At 40.2% G+C, this 12,442-nt stretch overlaps 1 protein-coding gene and 1 non-coding gene across 2 annotated transcripts in view; one reads left to right on the top strand and one right to left on the bottom strand.

The window, feature by feature from the left end:
• Window positions 1-12,442, bottom strand: part of LOC136856635 (uncharacterized) — a 949,691-nt gene that overhangs the window by 101,054 nt on the left and 836,195 nt on the right.
• Window positions 4,329-4,400, top strand: TRNAC-GCA (transfer RNA cysteine (anticodon GCA)). The gene has a single exon. It is a non-coding gene; the product is annotated as a tRNA-Cys (tRNA).

Below are 12,442 nucleotides of genomic sequence, written 5' to 3'. Positions count from 1 at the left end.
ATGCAGTACATAATCTTGCTAGTTACTTTAGTGAGAAAGTCGGGTTGTACGATGGGTATTTATATAATTTCTTTTAAAGTGAAAGAGGTCCCTGGCTCTAACGTTTAAGGCCACATTCTCCCTTTAATATAAAGGGAATTTAGGGAGATTAGAACCAGCTAAAGGTGATTTTTTTTATCTAGGTTTTAAAAACCTAACAGCTGCAATAAATTTGCAACATCGAAGACATCAGAATGATTCGGTTATTCCGTAAACCAAGTACACTAACTTTCTCTCTCTCTCTGAAGAAAGTCATTATCGCACAGTCCATAATCTCTAAGTCACTCTACAGCTCTATAAAAAAAAAAAAAGTCAGGCATAAAAGAAGTAGACGAATAAAAGCAAGACTAAGGACGAACAAAAGAATTCCGGACACGACGAAGACCTCCTCAGCCGAGGAGGAGGAGGAGGAGGAGAAGGAGGAAAAGAAAGGAGGGGGAACTCCGAGTCCCCCGTCAGGTGAGGATTCTGAGGAGCCCCCGAGAGTTCCCACAACCCTGAAACGACAGGTGTGAAAAGCGTGACGTGAAATGAGCCTCGGAGGGCGGGCCTACGAGGCCCCCGAAAACAATGGGACTACCCCCCTGAGGAATAACGCAGTGAAAGCATTATCATCACCATCATCATCATCATCATCATCATCCAACCTTTTAATGACCTCGGCGGCGACGAAAGCGTCACATTTGACGGCGACGAGAGTGATACTGGGCGCAGTCGCATGCGGGTCCGGGTGCCGGCCGGCCGGAGGGCGTGCGGGCGTGAGACAAAACGACTCGTTAAGGGGAGAATCCTCTCTTTCTTTCTTTCTTTTTTTTGCTTTAGTTGGTTTTAGATCAAGCCAAACTACCAGACGCGCACACACACACACACACACACACACACACACACACACATATATATATATATATATATATATATATATATATATATATATATATATATATATATATATATATATATATATATAATATATATATATTATATATATATATATATATATTTATGTATATATACATATACATACACACATATATAATGTACATACATTCATATACATACATATATATATATATATATATATATATATATATATATATATATATATATATATATATATATATATATATATATATATATATATATATATATATATATATATATATATATATATATATATATATATATATATATGAGTGTTAACATTACAGTAGGTATATACACAACTAAACTTTGTGATAGGACTGTAGTAGATCATGGTACCTAAAAGAAAACCAAAATGTAATTGAATCCACGTTGTAAATAATCAACGTTTCCTAAAATAAAACGCGACTTGTATATCCGATAAAAAAAAAGAAAAAATGCGCCGAAGTTTCTGCGGCGCAATCGAGTTTTCTGTATGAGACCCACGGCCCGTTAAGCTTTCAGCCAAAACCCGGTGGTGGCCTGTCCTATAGAGTTGCCAGACGCACGATTATGACTAATCTTAAATGAAATAAAAACTACTGAGGCTAGAGGGCTGCAATTTGGTATGTTTGATGATTGGAGGGTGGATGATCAACATAGCAATTTACAGCCCTCCAGCCTCAGTAGTTTTTAAGATCTGAGGGCGGACCGAAAAAGTGCGGACGGACAGACAAAGCCGGCACAACAGTTTACTTTTACAGAAAACTAAAACAAAAAGAAAGAGGCATTAATGTTTCCGAGTTTAACAGCCGAAATTATAATTCAACAAGTCTGGGATGTTCACTGTCATTTCCATCTCTTCACCATATTCATGAAATGCGTAGCCTTAGTGTTTTAAATTCTGGTCTAAATGACAGTGCTCCACCCTCGGAGTCTCTTCTGAGAGAGAGAGAGAGAGAGAGAGAGAGAGAGAGAGAGAGAGAGAGAGAGAGAGAGAGAGAGATTTCAGATTACATTCTACGTAATATGGAAAATGTTTTCATTGTCATGCACTGGTCAAAGAACTTCATAAAGCAACTGAAAAAGGAAGTATTTTTCACTTTCATGATGTATATTATAAAAGTATCCGAAGATTTCATCAATATATATAATTATAACCTTTTGAAAACCCCGAATTTTACTTTAAATAAAATAAATAAGAAAAAAATTCGATTTTGATCTTGTACGATGAAACACATTCCTATCTCTTTTGCGACTGTCTGAAATTGACCTATAGTTGAAAAATTATAACTAATTTTTACCAAATTTGACATAGAAATCAAAGAAATATGCACTTTGAAAAAGGAAAGAAGCAACATTTAAACATTTTTTTTAAATTAATGGAAAATATAAATAAGCGCGTTTTCAAATGACATATATTCCAGTGCCTACAAACTTTCAAAATACATACATGATGTATTATGTTACAGGTCTATGACATCAGAGGCAGTCTAGAACACGTCCACATTCTGTATCAGTACGTGACAACAAGTCTCTGGCCTTTCAATAATACCATTAAATGCACGTGCACCCAAACAAATGCCTTCAAATGTCAAATACCAGATCCCTCCAAATGTCAAATACCGAATATCTGACACAATCAAAACATTCCGCTGGTGACGGACTCGCAAAAAAATATTTGCTGGCTCAAGACACGACTCTGATGCTGTGATAGCTACTAGCTTCACAAACGCTGGCAGACCATACAAAAGATTAATCACTGTTAGCGGTATCTCGTCGTTTACATCAGGTGAATCGTGATCTGAATTAATCAACTTGACAAGTTTTTAGAGTAATCAATCTCGAAAGATAATCTGAAAAAAGGTGATTCATGAGATGTACCATTTATACATCATAACAGTCAGCAATCCGAGTTTGACTTATGAATGATTTACGTATGCACAGACACTTCTGGGATCCACATACCTAAATAAAAATACGTGTTTATAAACACGGGAAACAATATATTCATTGCAGGCCCAGATCCTTATCACGGAATCATTGTCAAGTCAGCTCTCGACATTCTGAGGAGACAGGAGTTCCCAGCACGCAAGTTTACAAACACTGAGTGGCAAAAGGTTTCGCCAAAACGTAAAGCAGTTTTCATTTCTCGTCATCTCTCTCTCTCTCTCGTAATGTATAGCCACATACACGCACACATATACGTATATATATGTGTATAATATATATTTATATATATACATACACACATATATATATATAAACAATGTATATATATATATATATATATATATATATATATATATATATATATATATATATATATATATATATATATGTGTGTGTGTGTATGTGGTTATACATTATGAGAGAGAGAGAGAGAGAGAGAAATGAAATCTGTTATATACATACACTGTTATATACATACACACACATACCCAGAGAGAGAGAGAGAGAGAGAGAGAGAGAGAGAGAGAGATAGAGAGAGAGAGAGAGAGAGATGACGAGGAATGAAATCTGTTATATACATACACACACACACACAGAGAGAGAGAGAGAGAGAGAGAGAGAGAGAGAGAGAGAGAGAGAGAGAGGGGTAATAAATTTATTATGAACCGAAAACGACTTAGGTTAACAGCTCAACGACTTCCTGTAGCTATGAAAAAGTATACAGTATTATATAGTTTATTGTATCATGTATTCCACTGTATGGAAAAAATGACATTATCTTAAAAGAGGATAAAAAGGATCCCTAAATTTGTCGAAGCATAAAAAAAAACACTAAAGAGGGAAAATAATTCCAGTCAGCCCATCTGAAAGCGAACACCTGCATTGCACACCTGCTCGTCTGGTCAGTCTCTGTCAGCAGCTGACTCTCCGGTCCAGCGCACACCTGGGACCCAAAGGAAAACATTCCGCTGATCGTCAGCCATCTGACTCTTCCTCTGGTGTTAAATCAGCGCTCACTTCCCGCCTAAGTCAGCGAGATGGGTCGTGGTCTTCAAAAATGATCCGTTGTTTTGCGGTTCGTAAACAAAAGTTGTCACAACAACATTCCCCTCGTGATTCAAGTTTGAAGACATTATTAATTCAGTAAAAGAAAAAATATGTCATTAATAATTCAGTAATATATATTTTGTAACCTCTTATTTCCTTGTTCCCTCATCTTCATAAAGTTCAGTAATCACAAAACCTGCATTTACTTCAGAATCAAAAAAGGAAAGTCTTTGAAGATACTGACGTATCATCTAGAAATAATTAAGCTCGCGTAAACACCGCATTTATGAACAAGCATCAATAACCGTATTCATCACCAAACTGGTGGATAACAGTTCCTCTACCAGTTACAAAACAAATCTTTCACAAGTTACTCTCGCTTCTCGTCAGGGGGTGTAGCTCAGTGGTAGAGCATTCGACTGCAGATCGAGAGGTCCCTGGTTCAATCCCGGGCGCCCCCTTCGAGTATGGAATACTCCTTTTAAAGAAAAAAAACTTCACGGCAAGAGAAATATGTCATTTTGCGACAAGAAACAGCTGATTCAAGGGCGCCAGCAATCGCCGTTTTGGGACGTCAGTACGCGTAGACAAAACGGCGAGGTGGGAAGATGTCCCTGGTTTAATCCCGGGCGGCCCCCCGGGGGTAGATTATACCCCTTTTATAAATAAACTTCACAGCAAGAGGAATAAGGCATTTCGTCACAAGAAACAGCTGAAACAAGGGCGCCTACAGTCTTGTCACGTCAAGATTAACAGACAAATCGATGAGGTGGGAAGAAGAAGAAAAAGATTGTTTTGTGTTTACATTCTTGCGGGCTGATGCATCATCACTGCCGAGCAGAGAAAAAGTGGCCAGTGACATGCAGCGTTCACAATGTCGCGAGAATGCGAACGTCTTGTGTGCAGGGTAACAGCTGGCCATCTTTTCGTTCGTTTGCCTGTTTCATTTTGGTAAATCCGAGGCTTGAGATTGATTTGTGTTGTTTCAAATATGCTGTGTTTGAGGTTGATTCGTGTTGTTTCAAATATGCTGTGTTTGAGGTTGATTCGTGTTGTTTCAAATATGCTGTGTTTGAGGTTGATTTTTGTTGTTTCATAGATGTTGTTTGTTTGAGGCTGATTTGTGCTGTTTCAAAGATGACGTGTGTTGGAGATTGATAAGACCCCGTTCGATTGAAAGTTTTTAGCCTTCTGTAAAAGAAAACTATTGTGCTGGCTTTGTCTGTCCGTCCGCACTTTTTCTGTCCTCCCGCACATCTTAAAAACTACCAGTTTTATCTAGAAGGGAAATGGTGACGCTTACGTAATGGTAATAATTCAAAACATTGTCTATATCGAGTCTTCACAGATAACGACATGGACGTTTTAATATCCTGTATTTGAATTTCCTCTCGTCTTTCTCACGACAGTGCTTTGACACTTCTTTCTCAGTGACGTCATTTCCCTGGAGCTTAGTCTAACAAAAATCCCATATCCTATATCCATATGGCGTAAGCTTAAAAAAGGAAAAATAAAAAAGTAAAAAACCCGCCGACGCAACGGGTTTTCTGTACAGCGTATAATGCTGTATGAAACTTTCAACCACAGTCCGATAGTGGCCTTGTGTTGTTGATAGCTATAGGAGGTTGCCAGACGTACGATTATGGCTAACTTTAACCTTAAATAAAATAAAAACTACTGAGGCTAGAGGGCTGCAATTTGGTATGTTTGATGATTGGAGGGTGGATAATCAACATACCAATTTGCAGACCTCTAGGCTCTGTAGTTTTTAAGAAAGCCGGCACAATAGTTTTCTTTTAAAGAAAACTAAAAACTGTTAATCGAACAAGGTCTTATCAATCTCCAACACACGTCATCTTTGAAACAACACAAATTAGCCTCAAACAAACAACATCTATGGCACAACACAAAACAATTTCAAACAAACATCTATGAAACAACACAAATCAGTCTCAAAAAACATCTTTCCAACAACAGAAATCAATCTCAAACAAACATCTATGAAACAACACAAATCAGTCTCAAAAGAAACAAAATCTTTGAAACAAAACAAATCAATAGCAAACAAATAACATCTATGAAACAACGAAAATCAATCTCAAACACACAGCATATTTAAAACAACACAAATCAATCTCAAACACATAACATCTTTCAAACAACACAAACCAATCTCAAACAAACAGCATCTTTCAAACAACGCAAATCAATCTCAAAAACACAACAGCTTTGAAACAACACAAATCAATCTCAAACAAACAACATCTATGAAACAACACAAAGCACGTGTAATCCCCTTCGTTAGTATTCAAGCATTCTAACTCTCGCCAATTTGAAATAAAAACGCAATTACTAATTTCTTACCCTAGGCAATGTCATGTCCCCAAGTCACCGAGGCTTGAAATAAACAACAATAAAGAAAAACAACTACAAAAACGCATGTTGTTGTTTAAGAAAATTAACATCGAACAAAGCTTTCGTCCCGAAGCATAGCTGGGAGCCATCTTTGCACAGCCTTGAGCTAAAGGCTAAAATCTATTCTCATTTTTCTTGTTAGCAAAAGCTGGCGACCACTGACTCTTGAGAAGTTGCCAATCTGAAACTCATTATCTCATCAGGCGGCGATTAATGGTGGAAGCAATCCGCGAAATTAAGGAGGAATCCCGAATGGGAATCCCGATTAAATCGCCTCGCGTTAGCAGACAGGATTCCCAGATTAATGAAGATTCCCTGACAGGAATCCAGATAAAGCCGCCTCACGTTACCACACAGGATTCCCAGATTAACGAAGGATTCCTGGACAGGAATCCCGACAGGGCTGCCTCACCGTAGCTGAGAGGATTCACAGATTAACGAAGGATACCAGTTTAGGAATCCTGAAAAAATCGCCTCACAGCAGCAGGCAAGATTCCCAGATTAACGAAGGATTCCAGTTTAGGAATCCAGATAAAATTGCCTCACGGAAGCAGGCAGGATTCCAAGATTAACGAAGGATTCATCAGATTAACGAAGGATTCCCGGACAGGAATCCCGATAAAATCGCCTCACGGCAGCAGGCAGGATTCCGTGAGATTACAACCGTCTCGAGTTCGGATAGGACCCTCCCTACCCAATCCCTTCATTGCCTGGATAAGCATGCGGGCGAGCAAACGCACACAAGCGTGCGTGATCGTATCGTCGCAAAAGTATAATTGTAATCTAAAGTAATATTTCAATTAGCGTTATCCGGGCCAATCCCGCTTCTCCGCTCGCGATTTACGGCACAGAGAGAGAGAGAGAGAGAGAGAGAGAGAGAGAGAGAGAGAGAGAGAGAGAGAGAGAGAGAGAGAGAGGCGTTCCTAGGGGCGTACCTTTACGGCCCTCTCTGTCTTCCGCCGTACTCGTAAACCAATTTATATGATAATCCCCCCCTCACCCGTTCTCTACGCATGCATGTGATTAATATTTATAAGACTCCGAACTCGCCTAGATGCATGTTTTGGCAGCCACTAGAAGCTTTTTAAGGCGAAGTTACACACCCCCTTCCATCGATAAGGAGACAACTACACAAAACAATAACACTCTTCTTAAGAAAAGGGCGAGAGTGTTCCAATAGCCAATTTCACATATCTGCATTATTATCTCCGGGCTGGGGTTGTTTAACTTAACCTTCAACTCTGGAGTAGGTTCACAGTTAGAGGAATGAGGAAATGAGGAAAAATGATCGTCTCTCACTTTCGGAGGAGGAAAAGGGCGGGATATATTGAGTTAACTGAATTGGGAGAAGGTTAGATTCCTTGTTCAAACATTCTCTGTCTCGAAGAATCACACTGACAGAAAAATTGAGGATTTCTTATTTTCCTCTTTTTTTTGGGCATAAAATGACGTTGTCCTCATTGTCTAAAACTTAATCCGTGTTAGAAAAAAGCATATTCTAAAATAGGGCATTTAATTTCACGCTTTAATATGTCCGCGTTCCTGAAAAGGGTCAAACGCCATGAAAAAATGATGAAAAAATTGCCTGCACAAGCAAGACCAACACTTCTAAACAACAACAGACAAAGGGTGACGAAAATTCTAGACAGCACACCAACAATAATTACCAAGGACTCATAAGTCGTGTTCATTCTCACACACAATTGAAAGGGCCGAATTATACGTAATGCCTGACACTGCGGTCGTTATGACAAGACTTTGTTCTACAAACATGATATTATACATATCCAGGGTGCCAAAGGGGCCGTCTCCAAGATTATACCTCAAAGTGAAGTAATATTCGCGACCCCCAGATGACGGCCATTGCACGAGAAAATTCTTGCAGGTAGGAGACGAAGCAGACTTGCAAATTACACAAATATTTTCGGAGTCATCTCCAAACCGGAATGCTCGAATCAAGCGAGGATGCAATGCGTTACTACCACCCTAAAGCAATTCTCCTTGTATTTCAGTAATTTACTGACATTTTTATCTATAAATTTATCAATTTATCTTTTTTTTTCTAATAACTGATCTCTTGTTTCTGTATTTCCTACCATCTTCTGTAACATCTTTCAAATGGACACCATATTTAAGTTTAAGCGGTAAATAAATTAACAAAATGAACCCAGAACAAAGTAAGGAAAAAATAGACTCATTAAATAGCATGGAAAAACAAGTTAAAAACGGCTGTTAAATTATGTTAGAACCGTTTCCAAAGAAAGACTAGAAATTAACCCAGCGTCCCGAAAGTACCCGGTACCGAAAAGTCGCTCTGCGCTCCGCCGTGCGCCGAATGCACAAACGAATGCACGCCACGAGACCTCGTCTCTCACTTGGGGCCTCCTAGGCCGGACTCCGCCTCCAGGTAGCGCAGACGGGGTTAATGTGCTTTACCTAGGCAGCGTATAGATGTGACCCGGCTCCTCCTCCCCCCACCAAAAAAAAAAAAAAAAAAAAAAAAAAAAACTCAAGTCACCTCGAGATTGGCCCATACTACCCAGCCTGCCTGCCTGTCAACCAACCTCTTCAAGAAAGGAGCATTTGAAAAAAAAAAAAATTTTTTTTTTTTGGGGGGGCACCATTTTGAGCATCCTTTGTAACGCAGGGCGTCATGAATGGGCTTCGGGAAGGGGGAGGTAAGGGGAGGTGACACCGGTTCTACCTACGTACGTGGGGTGGGGAGTAGGGATGGTGGTGTGGTTAGTCAGACTACTGATAGTTCGGTCTGATAACGGGCGCCCAAAACTATACAAACGATTTCCATGCGAGTTGTTGCAGCAACAACAACTCTGCAACCCGCCGCGGCAACAACTCGCTGCATTCCGGCTGCCAGTCAGCGAGACGAGCTGTCTGCCCTGTGCCCTGCTGCCGTGGTCATCACCTGCAGCAGAATCTCCTTCCTTCAGGCGCTGCATGCCGCAACCGAGAGATTCCTCGGTCATGAAAGCACGACGTAGATGTGTTACATACATGTATACATACCGTGCTTGCATATATATATATATGCTGCTGAAGTCATTCTGTGCTTTTAAGTAGTATATAACCTTATTCAGAGCGAAAACGGACAGTCAGGGGAGACTTCGCCATGTTGGCTGCCCTGTCCCAGCTTGCTCGCTCGCCTGCACCGCTGCCTTGGGGCTGAACTACCACCTTGCACATCAACATCCTCCTCCTCCTCCTCCTCCTCCTCCGACCAAACACAGCATCCTTCCTCCCTATCCAGGCCGGTCTATCTCCAGCCACGCCACCAGACCAGTGACCCTCCCATAGGACCCCGATCACAGGTCATGACCAACCTCCCGAAACCCAGCCAGCCAGCCAGTCACAGTCGTCCTCTCATACCCACAACAACCCCACCCCGCCCCCGCCCCAAAGTACCACCGCCGCCGCCACCACCACGGGCATCGCCTCCCAACAATCCTTAATTCAAGTCACTATAAATTTCGTCTCCCATACACTACTCCTTCGTTTCGTCCACCAGCGTCAACAAATAACGACCCAGACTCTGTCTTGTCTTATTGCCAGACAGCTCAGCTCAGCATCACTCAATCTTTAGCTTCTCTCTCTCTCTCTCTCTCTCTCTCTCTCTCTCCATTCTTTCCCTCTCCCGCTATCTGGCTCCTTATCTTCGAGTATCACGTGCCATCGTCAATACCTTTGCTCTGCCATCTTTATTGTCATTTTTTTTAGTTTCTTCTTCTTTGTTGCCCTTCCGCTAATTCATTCTCTTTCATTTTCTTCCTTTCTTCTTCTTCTTCTTCTCTTCCCTTCTTCTTCTTCTTCTTCTTCTTCTTCTCTTCCCTTCTTCTTTTTCTACTCCCTTCTTTTTCCTCTTCCCTTCTTCTGCTCTTCCCTTCTTCTTCTTCGTCTTCTCCTACCTTCTTCTTCTTCTTCTTCTTCTTCTCCTACCTTCTTCTTTTTCTATTCCCTTCTTTTTCCTCTTCCCTTCTTCTGCTCTTCCCTTCTTCTTCTTCTTCTTTTTCTCTTCCCTTCTTCTTCTTCTTCTTCTTCTTCTTCTTCTTCTTCTTCTTCTTCTTCCTTCTTCTTCTTCTTCTTCTTCTTCCCCTCCTGCTTCCTACTCCCGTCTCCCGCTGGGTCCCTGCCGACGCAGTCATCTTCGCAACTGGGTCTTGGTCCTCCTCGTTTACTTCAGCCAATCGCGGGTCGTCAAACGATGCCTTAATTACTTTGGGCATTGTTCGTCTCCTCTCGGCTTTCTGCCTTTCGCTCCTGACCGCTGCTGTTGGCTAGCTGTCTGACTGTCTTCTGCTCCTCGTAGGAAGGAGACAGCTCTTGAGACCAGTCGGAATTAATAATAAACAAGAAGGAGAAGAAGATGATGAAGATGAAGAAGAAACAACAACAACAACAACAACAACTACAATAATAATAATAATAATAATAATAATAATAATAATAATAATGATAAATTTTTGAAACAGCAATATTTACGTAAAAAAGGAAAAGAATTATATGGAAAGTTGAGAAGACATAATAATAATAATAATAATAATAATAATAATAATAATAATAATAATAATAATAATAAAAATTTGACATTTTTTTCATCCTGCACATACCAAGTGTTGGAGAGAGAGAGAGAGAGAGAGAGAGAGAGAGGGTACAAAACATTACTAAAAAGGAAATAGGAGTATTAACAAATAATATCATCCTGAGAGAGAGAGAGAGAGAGAGAGAGAGAGAGAGAGAGAGAGAGAGAGCATACACACCAATTACGTCTAGAACTAGATAGACGCAATTATAGCATCAGTTCGTCTGTAAAATAACATCACAATCAAACGCTTTGCAGAGCAATTGCAAAACGTTACATTCCATCATAGAACACAATACAAGGATTATGTAAATAAACAACAATTACGTCTGATTTACAGACGTCAAAGTTGAAAGTGAAGTCAAATCACAGGGAATTCTCTCATCCGTAGGTGAAACGAATTCTCCAATTCTCAGGTGATAAAAATGCTCTCATTCCTAGATAAAATAAAGACTTAGTTGGCATATTAAATTCTCTAACTCGCATGTTGTCATAAATTGTTTTTTTGCAAATGGAAAAAATTCCTGTGATTCACAGATGAAATGAATCTCTTAATTTGTTAAGAAACATTCTCCAATTCGCAGATGAAATTAATTTCTTAATTTTTACATTGAATAAAATTGCTTTTTACCACATAAGAGGATTCAAAGGGAGCCTTCACTTGCCCAGTTCAAAATATTTTTGTAGACTGTTTAGAGTCAAATTGGACCTGTCATAAAGGAGTTGTAAACCGGATATTGGGAACAATATCGATTTTTAAAAATGCTGCAAGTGTTTTTTTTTTCCATCAATTACAAAAAAAAAAAAACAATAAATTCATTGTACCAGAATCCACACAGACTACAAGTGATCAAGGACGACACCACACTACAAAGGCAAAAGCAATTACCCCTTTCGGATTGCCAGTGATGTAAAAGTTCATCATTGCTTTCCTGCCCTTGAGGCTTCCCTTAGCTTCTGTGAGAGGCTCTGAAGGAGGGCTCCTTAGTCAAACTTTGGTCCCTGGGGTCCCTATCTAGAGCCAGGAAGAGAGAGAGAGAGAGACTCCTTCTGTACAATTAATGGTCTCCTTGGCTCTCCTTACGGAGCAACAGAAGAGGGCAGCTTTGTCAGACCGACGATCCCCAAGGCTCCCTCCGGAATCCCAGGAGGATTTCCCCTGAAATTAAACTTGATTTACTCCACAGTTGAAGAGTCACTAAATCACGCTCCTGCCTTTTGCAATTCCTCGAAGACTCTGGGTTTTATTCAACAACCCGTCCTGAGACCTTTAATGCATCTCTTTTGCTCCGGGGACTTTGAACCGGTTCTAATTTCAGCCACAGTTTCAAGGAGGTCTTCAAGGAATCTCAGAAAATTGGAGCCTAGTAGCGTGCCCTTTTTTTCAGTATAAAACCAAATCAAAATCATTTTTAAAAGGCGTTCCTCCGGGGATTTCGGGGAAAGCTTGGGACCCCAGTTTGGCAAAGGGGGCCAATTTTTTCGGGGCTAGTT

Source organism: Macrobrachium rosenbergii, chromosome 36, assembly GCF_040412425.1.
Source record: "Macrobrachium rosenbergii isolate ZJJX-2024 chromosome 36, ASM4041242v1, whole genome shotgun sequence".
In the NCBI taxonomy this organism is placed as follows: domain Eukaryota; kingdom Metazoa; phylum Arthropoda; class Malacostraca; order Decapoda; family Palaemonidae; genus Macrobrachium; species Macrobrachium rosenbergii.
This window is presented reverse-complemented; position numbering and strand designations above follow the sequence as displayed.